This window comes from Tiliqua scincoides, chromosome 3 (assembly GCF_035046505.1).
Source record: "Tiliqua scincoides isolate rTilSci1 chromosome 3, rTilSci1.hap2, whole genome shotgun sequence".
Classification (NCBI taxonomy): domain Eukaryota; kingdom Metazoa; phylum Chordata; class Lepidosauria; order Squamata; family Scincidae; genus Tiliqua; species Tiliqua scincoides.
This window is the reverse complement of record NC_089823.1, coordinates 22,869,737-22,893,929: the sequence shown is the minus strand read 5'-3', so window position 1 is coordinate 22,893,929 and position 24,193 is coordinate 22,869,737. Positions and strand designations below refer to the sequence as shown.

The following is a 24,193-nucleotide window of genomic DNA, read 5'->3' as shown; positions in this document are numbered from 1 at the left end:
ATCCAGGCCAGGCGTCACCCCCACATCCTGTAGCAGGGAGTTCCACAGCCCCACTGGATCAGGCTGTCCCCTGGTTCTGGCATTGTGTGCATCCAGGCCAGGTGCTACCCCCACATCTTGTGGCAGGGAGTTCCACAGAGTAATCACACACTGGCGGTGGCTGGTGGGGAGGCTCAGCGGGGCGGGCGAGCGGCCCCTCCCTTCGGAGCCATTCCCGGCAGGGGGGAGCAAAACGGCTCCGTTTTGCTCCCCCCGCCGGGAATGGCTCCGAAGGGAGGGGCCGCTCACCAGCTCCGCTGAGCCTCCCCGCCAGGCTGGGCGCGCCGCTCCCCTCCAGCTATGCCACTACACATTGGGTAAAGATTTCCTTCTGACTGTTCTAATTCTTCAGACACTCATTTAGTGGAAGGTCCCTGGTTCTGTTGTTGAGTGAGAGGGTCACACTTTTAAATCTCCCTTTAGAGGCACCAAGGCAGATACCACCCCACATCCTGTGGCAGGGAGTTCCACAGACTAATCACACACTGGGTAAAGAAGTGTTTCCTTCCGTCCGTTCTAACTCTCGCAACACTGAGTTTTAATGAATGTCCATAAAGATGCGCCACAAGGCAATGCATGTTTTCCATACTATAATTCACCAGTCCCTACAATATTTTACGGGAAGATCTGTCTCGCATGATGTAAAACATTGTCAGCTTTATAGACCAGGGGTGTCAAACATAAGGCCCGGGGGCCGGATGCAGCCCCTGGAAGCTTTTTATCTTGCCCTCAGACTCTCAGCTGCTGAGGTGTTACAGCTGAAATGGCAGCCCACATGAAAATGGGGCTTTCCCAAATCTTGAGATATGATCAAGATTTGCATACTTTCTTTTCTGTCATTTGTAGTTAATGGGTTTCTATATGAGAACAGGCTCTGATTTCTGGCCATTAGCTGCTTAATGATGTCACTTTCTGCTTAATGACATCACTTCCAGCCCTCAGCTGGAGCCCTGAATGCTAACCTTGGCCCTCTGTATGAGTTTCACAACCCTGTTTTAGACCATAGTCAAAAGAAGGATTTTCAAAAAAATGTGAGCTGGTCATGTCTGCTTTGGCCCACAGCATCTTACAAACTTGAAGGAAACCAGTTTTTCTCTTCTTTTGACAGAGGTTCCCTGTCTTTAAGATTAAAACCCATTTCTGCCCAGCCCATAGGTGTACACATTTGGTTCCTGTTGCATATAAGCAACATTGGGCAGAAATGGCTTAAGGACTGAAGGGCAGCCAGAAATACAACAGTGTAGCACCGGAAGCCCAGTAGTGGGAAAATCTGGGCCTACTCAATTTTTGTCTGCCATGCAGTTGCTAAAGGCATAGAGCGTTTTCAGGGGAAAAGGTGGAAATTCTGTTTTACATTTTACAGTTTCTGCTATAGCTGACCAGATCTTTGCCAGAAGCAGTGTCTGTATCCTTAAATGCACTGAAGCACCAATTGCAGAACTGGATGGGAGATGCTACTGTGTTGCTTGGTATGTTTAAAGCTATAGGTAGGGTTTTTTCGGGGGTGGGGGGTGGTTTTTTCCCATAATTTCTTGATTAAAATAGTCAATTGTGGTGTTGTGTTTTTATCCGAATTCTTATTCACACATCATGTTAGTAGCATTATACTAGTCTTCTGTCTTTTTTCTAATTGAAGTATACATAACAGGCCCGTAGTCAAGTTTCTAAAGGTGGGTGAGCAACTATTTTTACAGGGTTGGCAATTAGGTCAGGTATATATACTGGTGTGCAAAATTAAATATGGAGAAACACCAAAGACCCATAAATGTGAGGATGGGCAAACTGCTAGGGTGGGCAGTGCCCACCGCCCACCCTGGCCCCCTCTAGCTACGGCCCTCATACATACCCTTGAAAATTGTTCTGCATCTTCTAGAGAAGTAGTAGAGAGACCCCCATAGTGCATTGGCAGCACCTTTTAAACAGTAATAGATTTATTGTTTGGAAAGTTTGATAGTTTTCTTCCTTTTGGTAGAGAAACCTACCAGGGACATTTGAGTCAGTAGCATTTCAGTTTGTTCTTTCACATTGCTCTTGTCAACTCTCTCTCTCTCCCTCTCTCTCTCTCTCTCTCTCTCTCTCTGTCTCTCTCATATCAATGTTGAGGCCTCTAGTAACAATATTGTTTTGTTCTAAGAATAGATCTGCAGAAGCATTCTAAGAATCTGAATTGTCATGCAATTAGAAGTGTACTTTGTTCAGAGTAAAAATAAGGGGCAGTTGCTTGTTTTGAGTAGTAACTGCATGTTTAAAGGGGCAGGGGAGTGGGGTGGAGGTCACAGGAAATTAATTGCCAGCATTTTTTTCTCAGGGAGTGAAGAATCACTTGCATTCTGGACAACAAAGTCCAGATACATAAGAGTGCTCAGTTTGATCAACTTCCTTCAAAACACTGACCTCTCCAAACATGATGTGTTAGCAAAGGTTAGCCTGATCTGTGTATAAAGACATTCTCTTGCTTAGTGTTCCATGTAATGCTATGGAAGCCTAAGGTTAGAGTTGCTTCTTTCATTCACTCAAGTCCTTTGCTGAAAGATGGGCATGCATCAAAAAGCATTTTACCTCACTCAACAGTTGACATTTCTGGCTTATTACCAGTTCATTGTAGTGCTGTCTGAAATAAAACTGGTCACTTCAAGCTGTATTCCTATGTACAGTTATCTGGGAGTACATCGCATTGAAACACAGTGGGATTAGGGCCCAATCCTATATAGTCCCAGCACCAGTACTGAGCTCCAGCTCCTGCTCTGGGTGTTGCAAACATGCGGCTCGTCTATGGCACCTGGAGAGGAGAGGCCATTGGTGCTGGGTCAGCGCCAGTCAGTGATGAGCCTCAGTGCTGCTTGGAAGGCTGGCCAGTGCTCCAGCAGTGCTGCTCAGCAGTAATATTGGGGGTAGGAGGTGGGGAGTTGGTGGAATGGGGCTGGAGGAGGATATGGAGCAGGAGGGAGGTGGGACCAGTGGAGCTCTTCTCCTCCAGATCCTAAACTCTGTGTTGGGCCAGAAGGCCCAATATGGAGTCTCTCAAGTCTGCACTGGCAAAATAGCTGGCACAGACTTGACAAGTGACATTGCAGGCTTGGGGCTTCCCCAGAGAAGATCTCTGGCGGCAGCTGTAGCTATTTTGGCGCCACTGCACCTGTCAGAGCCGCCAACTTTAGGATTAGGCTGTTAGTTGCCTAGGATTGCGTTGTCAGTAACGCAGAATAACAAAAGAGCCCCAGCAAGACAACAGCAGTACTAGTAGGAAGAAGGAGAAATGGTCATCCACTAGGAAATGTTGGATGAGCCTCTTGTGCTAAGTTACAGAAACCATAGGCTTCCAAGACACTGTGGTTCAAGGTAATAAGGCAGCTAAGGCTGCAATGCAATGCAAGTTACTGGGGTGTAAGGCCCTGTGCTGTCTATGCACCAGCTTTGCTTGGCTCAACATACAAGTGAAAAAGCAGGAATATTGACCATAGCCCTGTAGAAGAGAGTAGAACTGACTTTCAAGTATGCATGCACTACTAGCTCATGGCATAATTACAGAGTTATCTGCACATTTGAACACGTTAAAAGATAATTTTTATTGTTACTTTTTTGAAGAAATGAAAAACTATCAGCCTGGATTGCAAATCCATTTCTGGGCAATGTGATGACTGGGTATCAGCTAAGGCTGATGAAGAACTCATCAGTCTGTCCGAAGATACATTGTTAAAACTGAATTTCAACTACAGAAAACTGACACACTTCTGGCTTTCTGTTCAACAAGCATTTACAACTCTTTCTAGTGAAACTTTGAAGGTACTGCTCTCTTTCTCATCTTCATAGATCTGTGAAGGATTTTCAGCAACTGTAGGAATCAAAAACAAATTTCTAAATGAGCTGCAATTGTCGAACTCCTTGTGCCTGTAAATAACTAACACTGACATGGATATCAATGCCGTCATCAACAGTAATCAGAAACAAGCACATCGGCACACATGCCTCATTATGAGAAATAGATAGTTAAATAGATATCTATTTAAATTATCATATAAATTGAATAATTAACAAGGAGCTGAAAATATTTTACTCTAGAGAAACCCACAAAAATACATTGGCTCTCAACAATTATTATTAATAACTAAATATTCTTTCTTTCTAGCTCTCTCTTTATTTTTGTCTAATAAAGCTAGGTGGGTCCTGATAGATTATTTTAAAAAGTGGGTCCAGATGCTAAAATGTTTGGGAAGCACTGGCCTAGAGCTTTGTTCTTCAACCACAGGACTGTGACACACACGTGGGTTGCACTTATTGCCTTTTGACCTAATGTGGTCACTACAGTGGTACTCATACCATTTTCCTTGCTACAAAATCAACACTGAGGGAATGCAGGGGTACATGGGGGGAAGGCTTTACACAATGGTTTAGGGCAGCAGGCTCAAAACCGTGGCCCACCTTCCTGACATGGCACTTTCCGTTCTGTGCCACAGCCTCTTATCTTTCCAGCTAACCTGCTCAGAAACTCCTGCCAGGCAGCTGCTTCCACCTGGAAATCAGGGCGCAGAGCCTACTAGGACAATCGGCAGCAGATGTAGCTGCCAGGTGCAAGTTTCTGAGCAGATCGACTGGAAACATAAGAGGCTGCGACACAGAACGGAAAGTGCTGCACCACATAGGGATGGCTTTTCCTAAATGCAGCAGAATGCAATTTGGAGACCACTGGTTTAGGGAATTTAAGATGACTGCTAATAAGTGCTTAAGCAGTTACTGTTGAAATCCTGGCTACACTGTGAGTAGCAGTGAGGAGTGTAGTGTGGTAGGAGAGGGAAAGAAGGCAATAAAATAAAATAGGTCCCAAGTTAGAGTTAAATGTGTGAAAAGTTGAGCCCACTGACTTAGAATGACCCCATAACTGTCCTAGGGCAGGAAGGCCAAGGCACAGTCAGGGAGGGACATACCTGAATGGCCACAAACCAAGAAAAAACTAAAATGGTGATTTTCAAGACTTGGGGCCCATCAACTGGACAACCAGCTGAGCCTGCTTGTAGCCCTGGCTGTAAGCTTAAAAATTTATGTAATGCTTTGGTAGTTGCTTTTTCCTTTCTCTCTATATAGTGTCCCTTACTGTGTGAAACAGATGCAGTCATGAAATCTCCCTGTTGAAAATGTGCAGGGCCTTTCCATGATTGAACTTCCTATTTCATCACAAGGTACGTGTGTAAGAACATGTAACCATGATAGAATTATAGGAATTTCTTCATATTGTTGTTTCCCTGAAGAAGAGGAATAAAAAGCATCAATGATCGTGTGCGTATATTAGTTCCTGTAAAACAGCCATGGGAAGCAGTATGTTTCTTTGTCTGCAGCTTCAAGATAAAGATATTTATTCTATGGTAAATATTTGGGCAGAGAATTTTTCTTACAAACCTGAATGTTTTTGTGAAATCGGGGAGTGACTAACGCCTTGGAGCTGAATGAATGCATTCCAAGATCCAAAGTTATGAAAGCAGCTTTGAGCCAACTTCCTTTACGCTACCCCTCTGTCAAGTCCAGCTCTGACCTCTCTGGACCACCCTTTTCAGGAATGGAGGTCATTCAGCCTGCATCCTGTCTCATGAGTCCACACCCCTCCCCCCCTTCCAAATCAGGAGAGTTTCCATTGCAGCACAAGCCTGACATTTTGCTTCTCTGTCCAGTTTCTGCTCTGGAGATTTAGCTGCTAGTGGCGGGGAAAAAAACTGAAAATGAACTTGAGCAAAAGTTCCCACAATACAAGGCTTGCCTTGCATTGAGCTGCGGAAGCATAAGAGCAAGGTGTTAGAAACGTAACATTAAAGATGCATCTTCCTTATCTTGGTAGCACTGCATGATATTAGACTAACAGCTGAATCCTATCAAGGGCCTACGACAGCAGATCTCGCAATCCACTGTACAATGGCACAGAGGCCACACCACTATTGTGCATGACAGAGCCACTGGCAGAAACGGCCATCAGCTCTGCACACACACCAGCCTCACCTGGACGCTCTACCAACCCAGGTAAGGTGTCAGGAGCAAGGAGAAGATTCAGGGTAGGGGTGGCAGGAAGGAGCGGATCTGGGCAGCAAAGGTGCATACTGGATCCTATGCCCAATTTTTCAACCCACCCTGCCCCCACCCTGCCCCCTTGGAGAAAATAGCTGGCATGGAGATCAATAGCTGGTCCAAGGAGACCCACAGACATTCAGACAGCCTGTTAGAAGATAAATAAAAAAGGCCTTTATGCTGGCCACCTGATCCCTCCCAACACCACCATAGCATGCAGCGTGCACTTATCAGTATGGCTGCATGGCGGATGTTGATGAGGGATAGGGTTGGGTTGGGCTGTAAGACTGATTTCACTGAAGTTCTTGTGTGTGTCCCTTCCAGCCACTGCTGATAGCATGTGGCATCTTGTCCCATAGCCAGTTCACACTGCTGACTGTCTTGAGGGACGTTCTGGTTCAGCCACTATGCACACTCAATTTTGAAATGCTTCTTTCTGGCTTCTAAAGTTGTAGGTGGAATGGGGGGACCTGAGTCTGAATCTCTATGCAATCATGAAACTGACTGGATGAGTTTGAGTCCAATCATTACTGATAATTTTTACTCATAAGAAAGTCCTATCATAGTCAATAGAGCTTAATCCCAGATAAGTGTGGATAGGACTGCAACCTCTCTCTGTCACTCTCTCACCTATCTTACAGGGTTGTTATGAGGACAGAATAGCATGTATGTTGCCCTAAGCTTCATGGAGGCAGCAGCACAGTATACAGAAGTGGTCACTGTACTGCACGTTCATGAAACATGAAAAGGTCACATGCTTAGTGACTTCTCTTTAAACCCCACTTCTCTGCTTAGTAATGGCGGATTTTTTTTCCCCAATTCCCCCTTCCCTGGAAACATTGGGCAAACAGGGACAGCTGGAACACTGCACCAATGCTTGCAAGCCAGCCATGTGCTTTGACCATCATTGTTACTAGGATATTGTTTCCATTCTGGCAACCGATCTTCTATAAAATCTTAATTGAGCTGCTCTTGGGTAATTCAAGGCAGAGAGGAGAGGTTTGACTTGAGAGGAGAGGTAAAGCCATTGAAGTGTTTTAATTAAAGAGCAAACACTGGCTGTCGTGTTTTGCTGTGTGATGCAGGCAAAAACCCATCTCCTTCCTTCCCCCCCCCCCCATGCAGAGAACAGTATATCTAACATGAGAACTGCTGTTGCCTTCTGTATGGCACAAAGTGCTTTTATGGTCCCCACAATATAAATAAAAACATATGTCAAAATTGGCCTTTCACCTGAAATCACAGACAGTCCAAACAGCATCTGTTAGGGGAACAGAGAGAGAGATTGAGAGTAAGGATATTAGTTCAAGGACATCAGTATACCAGTTTAAGAGGATTTGTAGAAGGAAGAGTATTCAGATACAATTCCGCTTCTGATGGTTATCAGTTCTCTTGGAAAAAACAGAATTGCAGTTAAAATTGGCAGTCCAGAATCAAGCTTTTCCTCCATCTCCATAATGTGCAGCACGACAGGATAGCTGTTCTGATGTTACTAAGCCGAGTGTTTCCCTCTCTCCTCTCCACATCATTCACTGGCAGAGAGACACTCGGTTGTAAGGTGACAAATGTGTCTGAATTTGTACCAAGAGCCTGAGCTGTGAATCAGGACTTCCCAGGTTTGACTCTGCCATGAGCTCATTAGGTGAAGGGGTAGGGAGGGGATTGGCACAGGGCTGGTTTCTTAGGGGATATCCCCATGCTTCTTATGAGTTCCATGCAAAGTTGCAGAAACACTTCCCATGCAGCTCATCACACCAATTCAGCTTGCAGGGTCCTCTAAATATCATGCAAGCACCTTTCTGTTGATGTGAGATTCTGGGCCCAAACCAGACCCGCAATGGGGCTGACACAAGTTCCTTGCGCTGGCCCGGGAGTGTTGCAAAAGTGTTGCAAAACACTTTTGAGCCACTCAAAGGGGAGATAGGCTGGCGCACAGACATGCGCTAGCCTCCCCATGCCAACAAGGGCCCCAGGGAAAGGGTGAATAGCGTTGGCCAAGCTCAGCCAACACAGGGAATTGGGGGGACATGGGGAGGGCTGGGAGGTGGTGGGAGGGAGGCATTTCGGGGTAGGGGGAAGGCGGGCAGACATTCCTGGAATGGTCAGATGGGGAGCAGGAGGCGGGGCCAGGATCCTGCAGTTATGCCAGATCCTGAACCCATTCCTGGGCAGCACAGCACAGTTCCAGGCTGCTCGGATCTACACCACCTCGTCAGGTGGCGCAGATCCAAGTAGATCCATTGGGCTGCTGCAGCATGACATGGCCCCAAACTTACACTGGATGAGCGCAGGCCCACTGGCCTGTCTGTTTCCAGTACAAGTTAGGATTGCGCCCTCCATTCCCTGTGCAACTGTAAATATATTGACAAAAGGGGATAAGAAGGACGGACAGGGAAAGAAAGGGGTTAAGACAAATCAAGAACACTTTTCTCTGCTCTACCTCATGAACAGGCTGCAACAGGGAAAGCTATTTGAATCAGCCTGGTAAATCACTTAGTGAGTTTTAATGTTATTAATTCTAAGAGCTGAAAACTTGTTTTCTGGATTAGAGCCACCTTCTACCTTTTATTTGTCTCTTTGTTTTGTTATTGCATGCCAATTATTTTCTTGCCCACGTTTGTGGGCAGGCTAAATGGCACCTAGCATACTCCAAGTCCATGTTCCCTAACCTGGATTTCATGACTCATGAGATCCCACTCAGCTTCAAATTATAGCACAAATAGCAGACACTGAAAGGAAAAGGCTAAAAATGGAAAATAAAGCCGAGACTGCTGGAGAGCTTTTCAAACAAGCAAGTGAATATCCTTTAAATGAGCTAAAAACAGTGTATTGTGTGGGACGAAAGTTCAGAATGAAGAAGCAAATTGGCGAGAAGGAGTTTTGGAAGACTGGGAAGCAAGCAATAGTAAGGGAACAACATGAGAAAAGTCCAAGTGTCTTTGGAGCACTTCAAATGGTTTCATTTTGCTGTTAGTTCTCATATTTGTTTCTTTGCCTGTATTAAGTACAGTTGCCCACTTCCCTGAGCTATGAGAAATTCCAGGGGCAGCAATGAAACTCAGATTTTAGATTCCTTTCGACAAGGCAGCCCTGGAGTCTTATGCGATTTTAGGTGGAGGAAGCAACGTATGTTCTACAAGCCACCAGGCCCTCTGATACCAAGGGCATCTTATACCCCAAAGCACCTTCTTCTCTTAGCTGTCCTTCTCCTTCCCTCAGACTGGGGAGAACATCACTGGTTGTCACCCACACTGGAGTCATTTTAGCTAGGAATTGTATCATCCATGACCTGCAACCCATTGTGGACAATGACACTTCTCTCACTCAGGTCATGAGTAGTAGACCTCCTTGCTTAAAGTTGTTGTTGTTGTTCAGTCTTTAAGTCATGTCTAACTCTTTGTGACCCCATGGACCACAGTATGCTAGGTCCCCCTCTCTACCACTAACTTCTGACGTTTGTCCAAATTTAAGTTAAATAAGCAGGGTGGCAATCTACAGCCTTGTTGTACTCCTTTCCCTGTTTTAAACCAATCAGGCTGCATTCCTATCCACACTTTCCTGGGAGTAAGCTCAATTGACTATAATGGGACTTACTTCTGAGTAGACAGGCATAGGATTGGGCTCTCATTTGCTTATAGCTGTATCATCTCAAAAAACTATCCACCAGCAGTGGCAAGCTATGTAACAGAGACGCAGAGGACCAGATCCTACCGCAGACCACATAACCAATTCTATCCCCAAAACTACTCTGATCACACTATTATTGAACCCAAGAATGTAAGCTATAGTTAGGGACTTAGAGCACAATCCCAATAAATTTTCCAGCACCAAGGTAAGGGCACAAACATTCCCTTATCTCAGTGGTTCTCAAACTCTGGGAGAGTTTGAGAGCCTGTAAATTTTTGCGTGGGCAGGAAGAAGGCAGCAGGGTGAGAAAAGGCAGTGATGTGATGCCCAGCATCACACTGCTGTGAAGGGGCTCACTTCCACTCACCCCTGCCTGCAGCAGCCTCCAGAGGGTTGGAGGAGCCTGGCACCAGGAAGAAGGCAGCAGGGTGAGAAAAGGCAGTGATGCGATGCCCAGCATCACACTGCTGTGAAGGGGCTCACTTCCACTCACCCCTGCCTGCAGCAGCCTCCAGAGCAGGGGTGCTCAATACGTCGCTCATGATCGACTGGTCGATCACAAGGCAAAATGAGTCGATTGCAGGCTTCTCTCCCGTCCATGCATCCCTGGGAGTGAGCCCTGTCCTGGGAGTGAGCTCCCTGGGAGTGACGCATCCCTGGGAGTGAGCTCCTGTCCACGCATCCCTGGGAGTGAGCCCCATCCTGGGAGTGATGCTCCCCTGGGAGTGAGCTCCTGACCACGCATCCCTGGGAGTGAGCCCCATTGACTCTACTGGGGCTGACTTACCTTTCCCCTGTTTTTGCACTGGTATGTATGGAGATCTGCCCCCCCCCCTAACTTCCATCTGTTGGTTCTGTGTGCAGGGGGTTTTGCACTGGTCTTGCTGTGATGCCTATATAGAGATCTTCCCTCCCCCACACCTTTCCCCTGTTTTTGCACTGGTCTGTATAGAGATCTGCTCCCCCCCTCCCACTTGTATTGGAAGATCTGGTGAGGAGGTAGCATGTGGTGTCAGCAGTGGCCCCTTTAAGGGTAAGGCCTGGGCATCCAGCAGAGTGTGCTGCACAGCTGCAGCCACTTGAAGGCAATAGGGCCCTCAGGGATATAAGAGCACCTGAGGCAGGAAGGCCTCCACTTATTTATGTGAGTCAGCCTTTTCCTACATGAAGATCATTAAGTCCAAGTTCCACCATGACTGATGAACATTTGCAAGTGTGCTTGAGGCTGGCTGTCAGCAGCTACTGTCCGGACTATGCATCCTTGGCTGATTCACTTCAGTGCAAGTCATCAAAGTAAACTCAAGTAATTACAAAAAATGTTTATAGTTAATTATGTTGTGTTGTGCAATATTGGCTCATGCGGTTATGCAAGGTACACCAACATACATTGTACACATAAATGTTATATGTTATGATAGCGCGAACATTGTAAAAAAAACTCTGGTAGATCTCTGGGCCTTGCTGGGTTTCAAAGTAGCTCTCGAGCCAAAAAAGTGTGAGCACCCCTGCTTCAGAGGGTTGGAGGAGCCTAGCACCAGTCTCAGCAAGACTCTTCACGCAGCATAGACCCCTCCAGAATGCGATCATGACCACTTCCTGTTTCTCAATTGCAAAACTGGAATTGTGTGCGATCATGTTCTGCAGCGGTCTGCACTGTGTGGAGAGCCTTACTGAGGCTGGCATAGGGCTCCTCCAACCCCCAGGAGGCTGCTGCAGGCAGGGGTGAGTGGAAGCGTGCCCCTGCACCCTGATCAAAGGGGCAATCCAGGGGATTGTGTCTATGCCTTCCCCCTCCCCACTCCTTAAGGGGGCAGAGCCAAGGGCCTTCAGGCTTGGGCGTCATGATGCCCCGGTTTGAGAACCACTGCCTTATCTTGAGAAGGCCTCAGTGACTGCCACCCAACTGCAGGATGCAGAACATGCCCCATTGTAACAGTTTTGTCAGTTTTGGAAAGTTGGTTAGACTTTGGGCCTCAATCATTTGCTCATCCTCCAATCCAATGTGATGTATGCTCTTTGTCAGGCCTTTGGCATCCCAGGCCCTGAGTTGTTATAAGCCAGGATGTGGCAGGAGGGGCCTTGATGCCCAGGCCTGATGTGAAATGTAAAAATTGGAACAGCAGCACTGTATATGTGTGTGATTAGTAATCAGCTGCACCTGTTACAGGTGAGAGCCACGTGACTTGGGGAGAGATGTGTGCAGAGTCACGTAGGTGGGTCACAAGACTGTCTTGTGACTATGAGGTCGCCCCCCACTCTGATTGGCTGACCCTGGTATATATGGGGCAAGCACAGACACCAAGGTGTGGGTTGTTGTGGTGGAGTTTCTGTGTGATGCACTGCTGGTTTGTGTACTGATTTGGACTGCCTTCTCGTGATCTGCTGTATTGTGACTTCTGGATTGCTTGACTGACTACTCTTCTACCTGCTCCTTTTACCAATACATGCTTCTGCAACAAACAAGCCTGTGTCTGCTTCTTTGGCTCTGTTTGGGATTGCCTGCTTCTTGTGCTGTCTTCCTATGCTCCTGTGCCACTTTGCTATCAGGAAAGTAAGGGCTATTCTCCCCTGCTGTCCTGACACTCTTATTTCCTTTTGAATTTATTGATTTAATGAATGAATTTATATTGAGCCTTTCTTCAAGTATGAGTACTCAAAGTGGCTGACAACAGAGTCCTTTGGCTATCTACATAGGATAAGGAATTGAAAAAAAATTTCTACGCAGAAAATAAATGGACACAATTTTGACAGCAGGAATGGTAACATCCAGTATAGGGAACATCTCAGTCTCTAGGGACCTTCTGCTGCAGGTCTTGAAGTGACAATCTTTCAACAGAAAAATGTGGAAAGGTGGTAGATAGAGAAAAAACTAAATTAGAATGTACTGTATAATGGGAGTTAAAATCCTTACGGAAGTGGGTCTAGAGATCATGACAGGGGTTTCAAATCACATTATAGCCTTAATTAACTTAGCATTGCTATGAGGTTTTATCACTAATTACAAATGCTTATCTTGCATGCTTTTAAGATTGTTAAGAGACTGGTTTTGTTTTATTTCCTCTTGCAAATCCACTCTATTGTGTGTGTTTGTATTCTATACTGTATTTGTGTGTATGCATGGGTAAGTGCCTGCCTGCCTTTTTAAGGATTTCACTTCATCTGATGAAGTGGACTGTAATCCATGAAGGTTTATGTTGAAATAAATTGGTTTGTCTTCAAGGCATGACAAGACTCTTTATTGTGGTTCCTGCTGCTGACTAATCTGGTTAACATTCTGGAGGATGTCCACAAAACTGACCGTTTCTATTTTCTTCATATTCACACACTTTAAATCAATCTCTTTCCTTTGGGAGAAGGGGAAGATAGAACTCATCTTGAGTGTTAGTGAACACTCAAGAGAGAGCTCCAGATACTTCTCAACCATGAACTGCCATCAAGGAAACATCATCTGGGCAGCCTGGACTATCTGTCTAAGAAATGACCAAACAGCAGCCGTCATAGTATTGTAAGTAATTGTTTCTCAGTGCTTTATAACTCTAGAGCAGTGTTTCTCAAACTGTGGGTTGGGACCCACTAGGTGGGTCACGAACCAATTTCAGGTGGGTTCACATCCATTTTAATAAATTTTTTAAATGTATTAGACTTTATGCTACCATGGTATGTGACTGCATTTGGTGAAATGTTACCGATCTGTACTTTTAACAGGCAGCTATGTATATGCTCATAGTAAATGGGACTTATTCTTGGGTAAACATGGGTAGGATTGCAGCCTAGGATTGTTAAAACTCTTCCTGCTTGATTATGTCACTTCCAATCATGACATCACTTCCTATGGGTCCTGACAGATTCTCATTCCAAAACGTGGGTCCCAGTGCTAAAAGTCTGAGAACCACTGCTCTAGAGACGGGTAAATCAGTAGGTGTCATTCAAGGGACAAGTGAGATGCCTGAACACAGACACACACCATCTTAAAGTGTTTCAACAGCCATTCCTTCTCCCCCAGGAAGCTTGAACACTGGTTTTATGAAGGTGGATTTAGGTATCTGTACAACTGTGATTCCATGTGGTTGTGGGAAGTATCTGTGCAGAAGCATACTCGCTATAGGACCACAATATATGTCAAGTAGGGACAGAGTCCAATACTATTCAAATTTCTAGCACCAATGCAGCTCCAATACAGCCTCAAGGTAATGGAATAAATGTTGAGGATGTCTCTGTGACTGCTCTCCCCAGCTGGACATGCAGCTTATGCCTCATTGGCATGGCTGTATCAGTACTAGAAAATTGGATAGGATTGGGCCCACAGTTAAACAATAGCATTAGAAGATCCTGTCACTGGAAACATTCCCAGTGCAGTAGAAGAAGGGAAGATAAGTTATACTAACTATACCAGAGAAAACCAGGAAGATTACCATAAAGAGGTATTTTCTAGGCTACATATAATATAATTGATCCCTAGAACATTGATGTACCCAGCAAAAGGCATATTATCAAGCTAACATCAACAAGCAAAAAATACAATGAAATTATGCCCAATGATCATGAAACGGACCAACCTACATTCCTGTGTTGTGCAAAGCGACAAGCTTCAGAAATACTGTCAAGAATAGTTTCACAATCCATGCTGGTTGCAGATAATGGGTGGGCGAAGTGCAATAGTAGTGAGTGTCAGAAATAATTGCAAAATACAGTAGAGAAATATTAGACTCCTGTCTAGTGGGATCCAATCCAGGCCATTATGAAAATAATTAGAATCTGTGTCTAAGAGCCTTAGTGCAACTAAAATCATACCAAGAGTTGATTGATTACCTTCTGAGAGTCCCCATTTCATGTATAGTGCCCAAACTACATAGCAAGGATTTCCCACACCAGGGGTTATATTATTTCAGGATCTGGTTCTCCCTTGGAACCACTTTCCAAATATATTAATAATATTATAATAGAATGTGCACTTTTACCACTCCTTATATAATAAACACTACACAATTTCATTTGTAAGATCAAAGGGCATTTTTTTGCCCAGGTACTTTCGTGGTCATATCACTGTATACCAGGGGTGTCCAAACTTTTTGGCAGCAGGGCCACATCATCTTTCTGACACCGTGTTGGGGACCAGGAAAAAATAATTTGCATTTAAAATTTGAATAAATGTACATACATGACTATATTAGAGATGCAATGAAGGAAGGTCTCTCAGTAGCTCAAGGCCAATAAAAAACCTTGCACATAGCAAGGCTGGCCTTTCCTTTGCTGCCACTGCTGAAACAGCGGAGGGAGCCCTTGGCCTGAAGCTTGCACAAGAGGTCAAACAGACAGGCCTCACGCTGAGAGTAGTTGCATTGGGCCAGCCTGGACTCCAGCAAGTCTCTGGAGGGCCAGAGGCTCAATGGAGACTGAAGGCTCCCTGGGGGCCAGATTGGCCACAAGTGACCCCCAGGCCAGGGTTTGGGCACCCTTTCTATATACTGACATATGCAATAAGAAAGCACTGGGATAATCTTGGAGGATCTTTTACAGTTTAACTACAGAGTTACATCCACCCACTTACTTTCTTCTTGATTTATCAGATATTGTACTTGAAAATTACAATCCTTACAGAATGAATAACTGTCTCTATAGAATAGTTGTTTAGAACACTTTGGGGATGTACTTTTATTAAATATTAAATAGATGGATCAACAAAATGCACTCCAGTGTACAATGTTCTATTTAGTAACAGGTATAAATTTTGGAATACAGCACTATTCATATGTCAGTGTAGATTTAAAGCCGCCTGACAAATTCTTTTTTACATTAACAGGCCATTCCTTTTCTTCCTCCCCCCCCCCCCCCACTGATGGCTATGCTTTGAAAAGGCACATGCTGTATCTTATCCTCTTTCCCAGCCTCAGTCCACTTACCCAGGTCCACTCAGACATGTGCTAGCAAAAGAATTGGTGCAGGTCTGAGAAGATCCATTGGGACAGAGGAAGCTTGCCTGCAGCAAGGGAACAAATGTTCTCTTGCCTCAAGACTCAAGGACTCCAGGACTCCTTGCCTCCAGGACTCAAAACTCCTGTTGCGTCCAGGGTTTGCGTCCAGGGTTTGCCATTGCATATACTCTAAACAGGATGCTGTGACTAGGGTTGCTAGGCTGAATTCATCTGAAAGCCTGAGATTTCTGGGGCAGGGTTTAGCAACATCAATAGACAAAATAGGATAATAGGATGAATGTCAAATTTGTGATATAGACACAGTACAACACATGAAAAATACTCAGCTGCCAAATACTGAGTCAGACCTTAGGTCCATCTAGCTAAGTAGTGTACTGTCTATACTGACCAGCAGCACCTCTCTAGGATTTTGGGCAGGAATTGTTCTCAGGCTGCCTATCCCATGTGTGGCCACAGTGAAGAAGACCAATTCCATGCTTGGGATTGTTTAAAAATGGCTTGAGAATAAAATGGCCACTCAGGGTCCAATCCTGTTCAGTGCATGCCAGCTCACCGGCCCTAGCACCAATGGAGCACCAGAGCTTCTCTGCTCGGTGATAGCGTGGACCCCGGACATTGGAGAGGTAGGTGGGGTGTGGAGGGAGGCAGGAAGGAGGTGTTCTGGGATGGAGGGAGGTTGAGGAGAGGGCAGGGAGGAGGCGTGCCAGAGGAGGGGCTGGGGTGGGAGGGAGGCAGCACCGGTGGAGCTTTGCTGTCTGCCCAATATGGAGGCTCTGAATTCTACACCAACTCTTAGGTTGTCACAGAATTGAGTAGCCCAATTGCAGGGCTACTTGCTTTACCCAGGGGAAGGGGACAAAAGTCCCCTTCTCCCAAGGAGGCTGTGGCTGCTGGCTGGAACGCACTGGATGCAGCAGCAGTCATTTTTGGATCTGCTGCAGCCCCGTGTGCCGAGTAGCTCAGGATTGGGTTGCCCATTATTTAATTTTTTCTGTAAACTGCTTTGTGAAATTTTTTGTTGAAAAACGGTATATAGATAATAATAATAATAATCCAATTGTACAAATCAATGGTAAGGCCACGTCTGGAGTATTTTGTACAATTCTGGTCACCACATCTCAAAAAGGACATAGTGGAACTGGAAAAGGTGCAAAAGAAAATATTTTCTTTATCCAGTGTGTAATTAGTCTGTAGAACTCCTTGTCACAGGATGTGGTGATGGCTTCTGGCCTGGACGCCTTTAAAAGGGAATTGGAAAGATTTCTAGAAGAAAAGTCCATCACAGGTTACAAGCCTAGGGATATTTTTGATTCACACATAACATTATTTTTAGATGTCATTTTAACATCCAACCCTACTGGGAAAACACCATTGAGCAATACTGTAATTTAAGCAATCACATTGCTATGCTTTGTGGGTTAAGTGTAGCAGTAATGTAAAAAAAATGAAGCTATGCTGCATTATTTATATCATTAAACCTTTTTTGAGGTTTAAGGTTTGCAAATATTTGATGATTGCAAAATGAACAACTTCGCTCCATAATACACTTTCAGCTCTGGGTTTCTACTCCATGCTAAGGTTCCTTTCCAGTCTTCCCTGCAATAAATTCTTCTTCCTGACACCGCTGGAACTTTCAAATGAATTTGTATTAAATAACTGGCAGCACAGTTGACATACCAAACATATTCTGTTTGTGGAGTCCCATTTTATTTTCCTGTGGAACACAGCCATTCGGAATGTTTCTCTTCTCAAATACAGATCTGAGTGGTGCATTCACAGATTTTGCAATGATATTAAGGTTAATAGGATAGCAGATATTTACATGGTCGAGAACTTGATTCATAATGAATTTCCAGACTAAGCTCCATGTATCCAGCTTCTATGTCAGTAAACATTATTTAATTTTAGATCTAAACTAGGTTGCTTCTCTGACTCTTTTGAGAAACTGTGGCTGCAATCCTAACCACACTTTCCTGAGAGTAAGCTCCATTGAACAAAATAGGACTTGCTTCTGAGTAGACCTGGTTAGGATTGTATCCTTAGGCTGTCATCTCTCTCACCAGAATATTTGTACATACTGTAGTTCTTCCACGCCCAGCCCCATTCAGCTGCCATGTTAAAATTTGAAAACATTTTCCTCCTTGGAATACTCATGAAGTCTTGCAAGTGTCATTTTGCCCATCTTTCTGGATGCGAGTCAATGTGTTTGTGGTTATCTTCGAAGTCCTTAACTGCTTAGGATCAAAGCAAGCTGAAGGAGTGCCATCCTATATGAATCTTCCCATTCTATAAGACTTGCCTGGGCTGCCCTCTTGTGGGTTCTGTTGCCATCAGAAATTTAGTTCACAGTAACCCAGAAGAGGGCAGGCAGTCCAATCCTGAGCTTCCCCGCACCCACTGGAGCAGCCGCGCCAGAGCGGCTACCACTGCAGCCAGTGGGCAACAGGAAGCTGTTTCCCCCAAAGGTCTCTTTGGGGGAAGGGGAATTTCATCCCCTTCTCCCCGGGAAAAGCCCCAGTTTCTCCAATGGAGCTTCTTAAGTCTACGTCGGCTATTTTGCTGGTGCAGACTTGAAAGACTCTGTGTTGGGCCTTCTGGCCCAACATGGCGTTCAGGATACGGCGGAACAGAGCTCCGTGAATCCCACCACCCACCCACCTCATTTCCTCCTCCATCCCTCCCTCTACCTGCCCTCCCCCCACCCCTAGAGGCCACACTGCCGCCCTATGGTTGGACCTGGTGGCAGCGCGTCCTCTTCCTGCCATACTGGGTCTGGCACCTGACTGGTGCAGGCCCGGTGCCAGTGCTCCTTACTGGGTGACATAAATGTCCTTTACAACATCCAGTGCTGGTGCTAGGGCTCGCTGAGTTTAGGATTGGGCCGTAAGTTCCCTAAAAAGTGGAACTCACTATACTGTGAAGCGAGGCTGGCATCCTCTTTGCCAGTTTTCCTATGCTGTCTCCAGACAGTTTTGCTCTAAATTTTACTGCCTTGGCCTATATTTCTCATGTTTTATGTCTCATGCTTTATGTATTGCTATTTTTAATTGGTTTTTTTAAAGAATTGATTTTTATTTAACTTTGTAAGCTTCCTCAAATCTTCTTTAAGAAAGACGGAATAGCAATCTTTTAAATAATAATAATTTATGTTGTGCAGCTGATTCTGAGTAACATTTGCATGAACTCTGAGGCCCTCCTTGTGTTTGTTGCTATTCTTTTTCCTCACATCTCTCCATGATTATTTTCTCTTCATTAGATTATTGGATTCATGTCAAACTTCTTTTTGTCTAGAAATCCTTCCATTCTCTCACTCTGGACTACTTTTCTTCTCTTTTACCTTCTCCCACATTAACCAAGAGGCTCATTCAAGTTTGTGTTTGTCTTTTTTTCACCCTCTTGGTCACATCTCAGACTTTTTAGGTATACCTCTCTTTACTTGATCTGTTGCCACCTGATTCTTGCCTTGACTTCATTTTGTGTCATTTCCCCCTTTTGTCTTGTTTCAGAAGACATAAGAAGAGTCCTGCTGGGTCCATCTAGTCCAGCATCCTGTTTCAAACAGTGATTGGCCACAGACCTCTGGGAATGCCACATGCAGGGACTGAATGCAACATCCCTCCCACTCTGCCTCCCAGAATCAGTTGCAATGTATTTCTTCTGTTTCTGAACATAGAGCTTCCATCTCATTGTCCTATATGCCAGTGTTTCTCAAACTATGGGTCGCGACCCACTAGGTGGGTCGCAAGCCAATTTCAGGTGAGTTTCACTTCATTATTTTATTTTTAATATATTAGACTAGATGCTACTATGGTATGTGACTGCATCTGAGGAAATGTTGCAGACCTGTACTTTTAACAAGCTACTACGTAGCTTGGTTAAATTCTTTTAACCATGCTGGTAAATGGGACTTACTCCCGAGTAAGTGTGGGTAGGATTCAGCCTAGGATTGTTAAAAAATTTCCTTCTTGTTAATGTCACTTCTGGTCATGACATCACTTCCGGTGGGTCCTGACAAGATTCTCATTCTAAAAAGTGGGTCCCGGTGCTAAATGTGTGAGAACCACTGCTGTATAGTGCCTAATCCTCTTTTTAAAGCCATCTAAGCCAGTGACCCCACATTTTGGGACAGTGAATTATTGAAATTAATTGCACGATATACAAAAACAAAACAGAAGAAAAACCTTTTCTTTTGTCTTTCCTGAACGTACTAAACCTATTTGTTTAATTAGGCAACTCTGAATTTTATTATGAGGAAGATTTTTTTGGTTCTCTCCAGGTTTTCCAAACATAATGTTGTAAATCTGCATCATGGCACCCCCATTAATCTCATGTCCTCTTTTTTAGCCTGGTGTCCTGGAAAAGAACTTAAATGTCCTCCTTTTCCCTGTGAGCGAGCAGCACAGAGCCTTCTTAGAACTCATACATTCTATGGATTATAATTTTAATTATAAGTAATATAGTTTCAACTAACCACATAATTGATATAGTTTCAATCAAGCACCTGAGCAATTCAATTAAGTGCATAATTAATCTAGTTTCAATTAACCGCATGAAATCCATATATGAGGGTGTTGAGCTTTTATTTTGTGACGTCCTACATTTTTTCCAGGCTGTCCCCCGTTTTGGGGGTGCCTGGACCCCTTTTGACGTCATCCGTTCACCCTGATTCTACGTCATGTACAGTGAATGAAACCCACCCAGACCCACTCCAGAGGGAGCGGGGCTCGTCTCCTAAAGCTCCGCCCACCCGCAGCTGGAGGAGCGAGTGGCGGCGGCGGCCCCACCCCCTTCCCTGGTATGCGGGAGGGAGATGGAATGACGCCGGAGCCCGGGTCACGTGGCGCGAATGGAATGCCAACAATGTAGCGAATGTCCCAACTGTGCCCTGCCGCCCGCACTCGCAGCCCGAGAGGAGAATGGAGCAGCAGCGGCCGCGGCGCGCCAGGGGAGGCAGCGGGCGGCGCAGGAGGGGATCCCCGGAGGCTGCCCCCTGACTCCCCGTTGGAGCTCGCGAGCAAGGGGAGGGGGCTCCGTGCGGGGGAAACCCCTTCCTGGGGAAGCCCAGAGGTGAGGGCTGGGCTGGGGCGAGGGGCGGCGGCGTGGGGGGCTTTCCCGGGGGAATCCTTGGCACGCGTTGCATTTCTTTGCGTGCAGCCGGGAGGGGAAGGGGAGATCGCAGGCAGGCAGGCAGGCAGGCGGGGGAAGTGGGAGAGCAGCCCCTTCTCTCCCCCTTGGACGGCACTCGGGGAGAAAGTTCCTCCGAGGCGGTGCAGCCCGCTTGGCACGGCAGCGGAGAGCGCCCACCCCTGCCTGGCGAGGGGAGGGGCAGGCCCGGGGAGGGGCGGCTGGCCGACCGGCCGGCCCCAAGGAGCGGCCCTCCTTGCCGGGGGTGATGGCACCGAGGGGGCCGAAGCAGGGAGGGTGGGAGGTGGGGCTCGCCCTTTCCTGGCGCCTGGGCGACCCTGGACCCGGAGGATGCTGCCTGGCCTGCCAGCCCCCTCCCTGCCTTGTCCTGCTGCCCACCTCTGGCAGGGGGAGAGCGTGCCCCGTGGGGAAGACCAGCATCGCAGCTGTGGTTGGGGGCACCATATGGTGGGGAGGGAAGAGAAGCTTCTCTGGAGGGTCACAAAGCCCCTGTCCTGCCTGGGTCAGGGGTGACACCGGCGCCAGGGCTGCACTCCTGAAGGGCTTTCCCGTGTCAGCGTCCCGAACGTCTGAACGCGTTACACTCTACTGTAACCTCCATGGCGTGTAGAGAGAGTTCAGTATGTCGACGGTCGGTTATGTTGGTTGCCTGGGTGGGTGCTGACTTTCCACAAGAATGGGGCCTACGCACGTGGTGGGCGCGTTCAGACGTGAGGGGGCGCGTGTGGAAACGCGTGTACCCGGGCAGTCATGTTCAGGCGTGGCGGTGGTCACGCGTGTTTGGGTCTGAAAATGCTCCCTTTAACACGCTTTAACCACTCAGTCGTACTCAAACTGTGTTGAGAGCTAAGGCTGCAGTTCTGTCCATACTTTCCTGGGAGTAAGTCTCATTGACTCTAATGGGACTTGCTTCTGAATAGACAGGCATAGAATTGGGCTGGGAGTCTGCAATCCTATGTGCACTTAGCAGGGAGTAAGCCCCCATTGAGTCTAATGGGACTTCCTTCTGAGTAGACATGCTCAGGATGGGACACTTAAGTGCACAATGTCTGTGCTACTCTCTCTCTGAAGTCGATCTACTCAGTCTACTGCAAGTCTACTCAGAAGTCAGCCCCATTATAGTCAATGGCTTACTCCCAGGAAAGTGTGGACAGGATTGCAATCCTAATCTGCAGCAGTGAATTCAATTGTGAGGAGTAGGAAACCAGTTTGGGGCCTTTATTCCAGATTAAGCAATGTGGAGTGTGCAGCAGTGACTCCTGTTCTGTTGCTGTTGAGGATGTGGCATGTTAGTGACAAGAGGCGGAGTCCTGGCTGCCCTAGGCATGGTTATCCTATCCACACTTTCCTAGGAGTAAGCTCCACTGACTACAATGGGATTTACTTCTGAATAGACATGTAGAGGATTGGGTTGTCCGTCCCACTGAGGTCTTTCTGTGGGGCTTCCTCTCAAGCCAGGGCGCTTAGGGATTGTGTCGCCCTCAGCTGCTTGTGGCTGAGGCAGCCATGGCTCAGAGATCTTCATCTCAGTCACTCCTTCGGAAAGGGGGCCTTGTGTGTGCAGTGGCCTGGCTGTTGTCAGGGAGCCCGCCCTGTGCTGGAGCGTGGCGCTTCCTCTGACCCAGCTTGAGGCCTCCAGCGGGTCCCCGCCGGAAAGGAAACAGAAGGAGAGAGAGCCAGCCTGCTTCGAGCAAACTTTCCAGCCCTGGAGAGTCAGGCTGTGCTGTGCAGAGGGGAGGGAGCGGTGCCTTTGTGACTCTGCAGCTCTGACACAGATTAAGACATAAGAAGAGCCCCACTGGGTCAGGCTGAAGGCCCATCTGGTCCAGTTTCCTGCATCTCACAGTGGCCCACCAGGTGCCTCAGGGAGCACACAAGAGACCTGCATCCTGGTGCCCTCCCTTGCATCTGGCCTTCCGAGGGAGCTGCTTTCCAAAACCAGGAGGTTGCACATACCCATCGTGTCTTGTAACATGTCCAGTCCCCTTTTAAAGGCATCCAGGCCAAATGCCATCACCAAATCCCGTGGCAAGGAGTTCCACAGCCTAGAATCATATTCTGTTATTCTATCACTGTATCCTGTGGCAAGGCGTTCCACATACTAATGACATGCTGGGTAAAGAAATTTTTTCTTTTGTCTCTTCTGTTCTGACCCTTCTGACACTCAATTTTAGTGGATGTCTCTTGGTTCTGGTGTTTTGTGAGAGGGAAAAGAACATCTCCCTATCCACCCCCTGCATAATTTTGTATGTCTCAATCATATCCCCCCTCAGGCGCCTCTTTTCTAGACCCCAAACGCTGTAGCTTTCCTTGTAAGGGTGGTGCCCCAGCTCAGTCACATTGGTCGCTCTTTTCTGCACCTTTTAAAATTCCACTACATCGTTTTTATATCCTTCTTCCTGTCTGACCCATGGAAGTGGTTTGCACTCACTGTTTCTGAACATTCTAAGCATCAGGGAGCCCTGTGGTAGGCTGCATGGGGCTCCCACACCTCCTGCTGCTTGCAGAAGCCTTGAATCAGTACAAGTACCCCCTCCCCCCCTTAGTGACACAATTCTGGGAATCGTGTCACTGCAATTCCACCCTCCCCTGCAAAGACTTACCTTGGTGGGAGTAAATCTCCCAAAAAGTTTGAGAATTTAGGTGATTGTTGGGATAGGGCAGGCATTAGAAAGGAATTGTTGGCTTTTTGAGAAATTAGTCTAAATTTGTTTTGCTGCTGGTGTTCTAAATATTCCTCTCGCCACCTTTCGTTCTCTCCTCTAGCAGCACAATCCTGCATATGTTTATTAAGCTGTAAACTCTATTAAGTACAGTAGGACTTTCTCCCAGGAAAGTGTGTGTCAGATTGCAGTGTTAGCCTGCAATCTTATACACATTTATCTTGGAGTAAATCCCATTGTACTGGATGGGGCTTACTTCTGTCTAGACATGTGCAGGATTTCATTGTTAGTAGTTGCAGATATTTGATCTGTCCTCCTTTGGGAGCACTCTGGGTGACATTGTCATTTGAAACACAAATTTGGCCCTGATCTGTGCAGCTCTTCTGAAGGGTGCCATGTAGCACTTTTCAGCAATGGATCGAAAGGCACATTCAACTATTTTGCAAATGGTTTGAAAACCATTTTGGTATGTGCTTTTGTAGGCAGTGGCCTACTTCAGCAGAGGCTAGATCATACCTGTAAACATTTATACCATAATAACTGTGTTACAGCCCAATCTAATCCACACTTTCCTGGGAGTAAGTCTCATTGACTTTAGTGGGACTTACTTCTGAATAGACATGCATAGGATTGGGCTCTTAGTCTTTAAGGTGTCATGAGACTGTTGTTTTTCCTTTCTCATACTGATACGGCTGCTCTTCCAGAAATGAAAGGTCAACCTTTGCAATTGTCCTGTTT

At 46.3% G+C, this 24,193-nt stretch overlaps 1 protein-coding gene across 1 annotated transcript in view; it reads left to right on the top strand.

The window, feature by feature from the left end:
• Window positions 1-20,558: 20,558 nt before the first annotated feature.
• LATS2 (large tumor suppressor kinase 2) overlaps window positions 20,559-24,193 on the top strand; it is a 45,412-nt gene continuing 41,777 nt past the window's right edge. The window contains exon 1 of the mRNA XM_066621057.1: window positions 20,559-20,714. The gene's annotated coding sequence lies outside the window, so the exon portion shown is untranslated. The remainder of the gene's footprint in view (window positions 20,715-24,193) is intronic.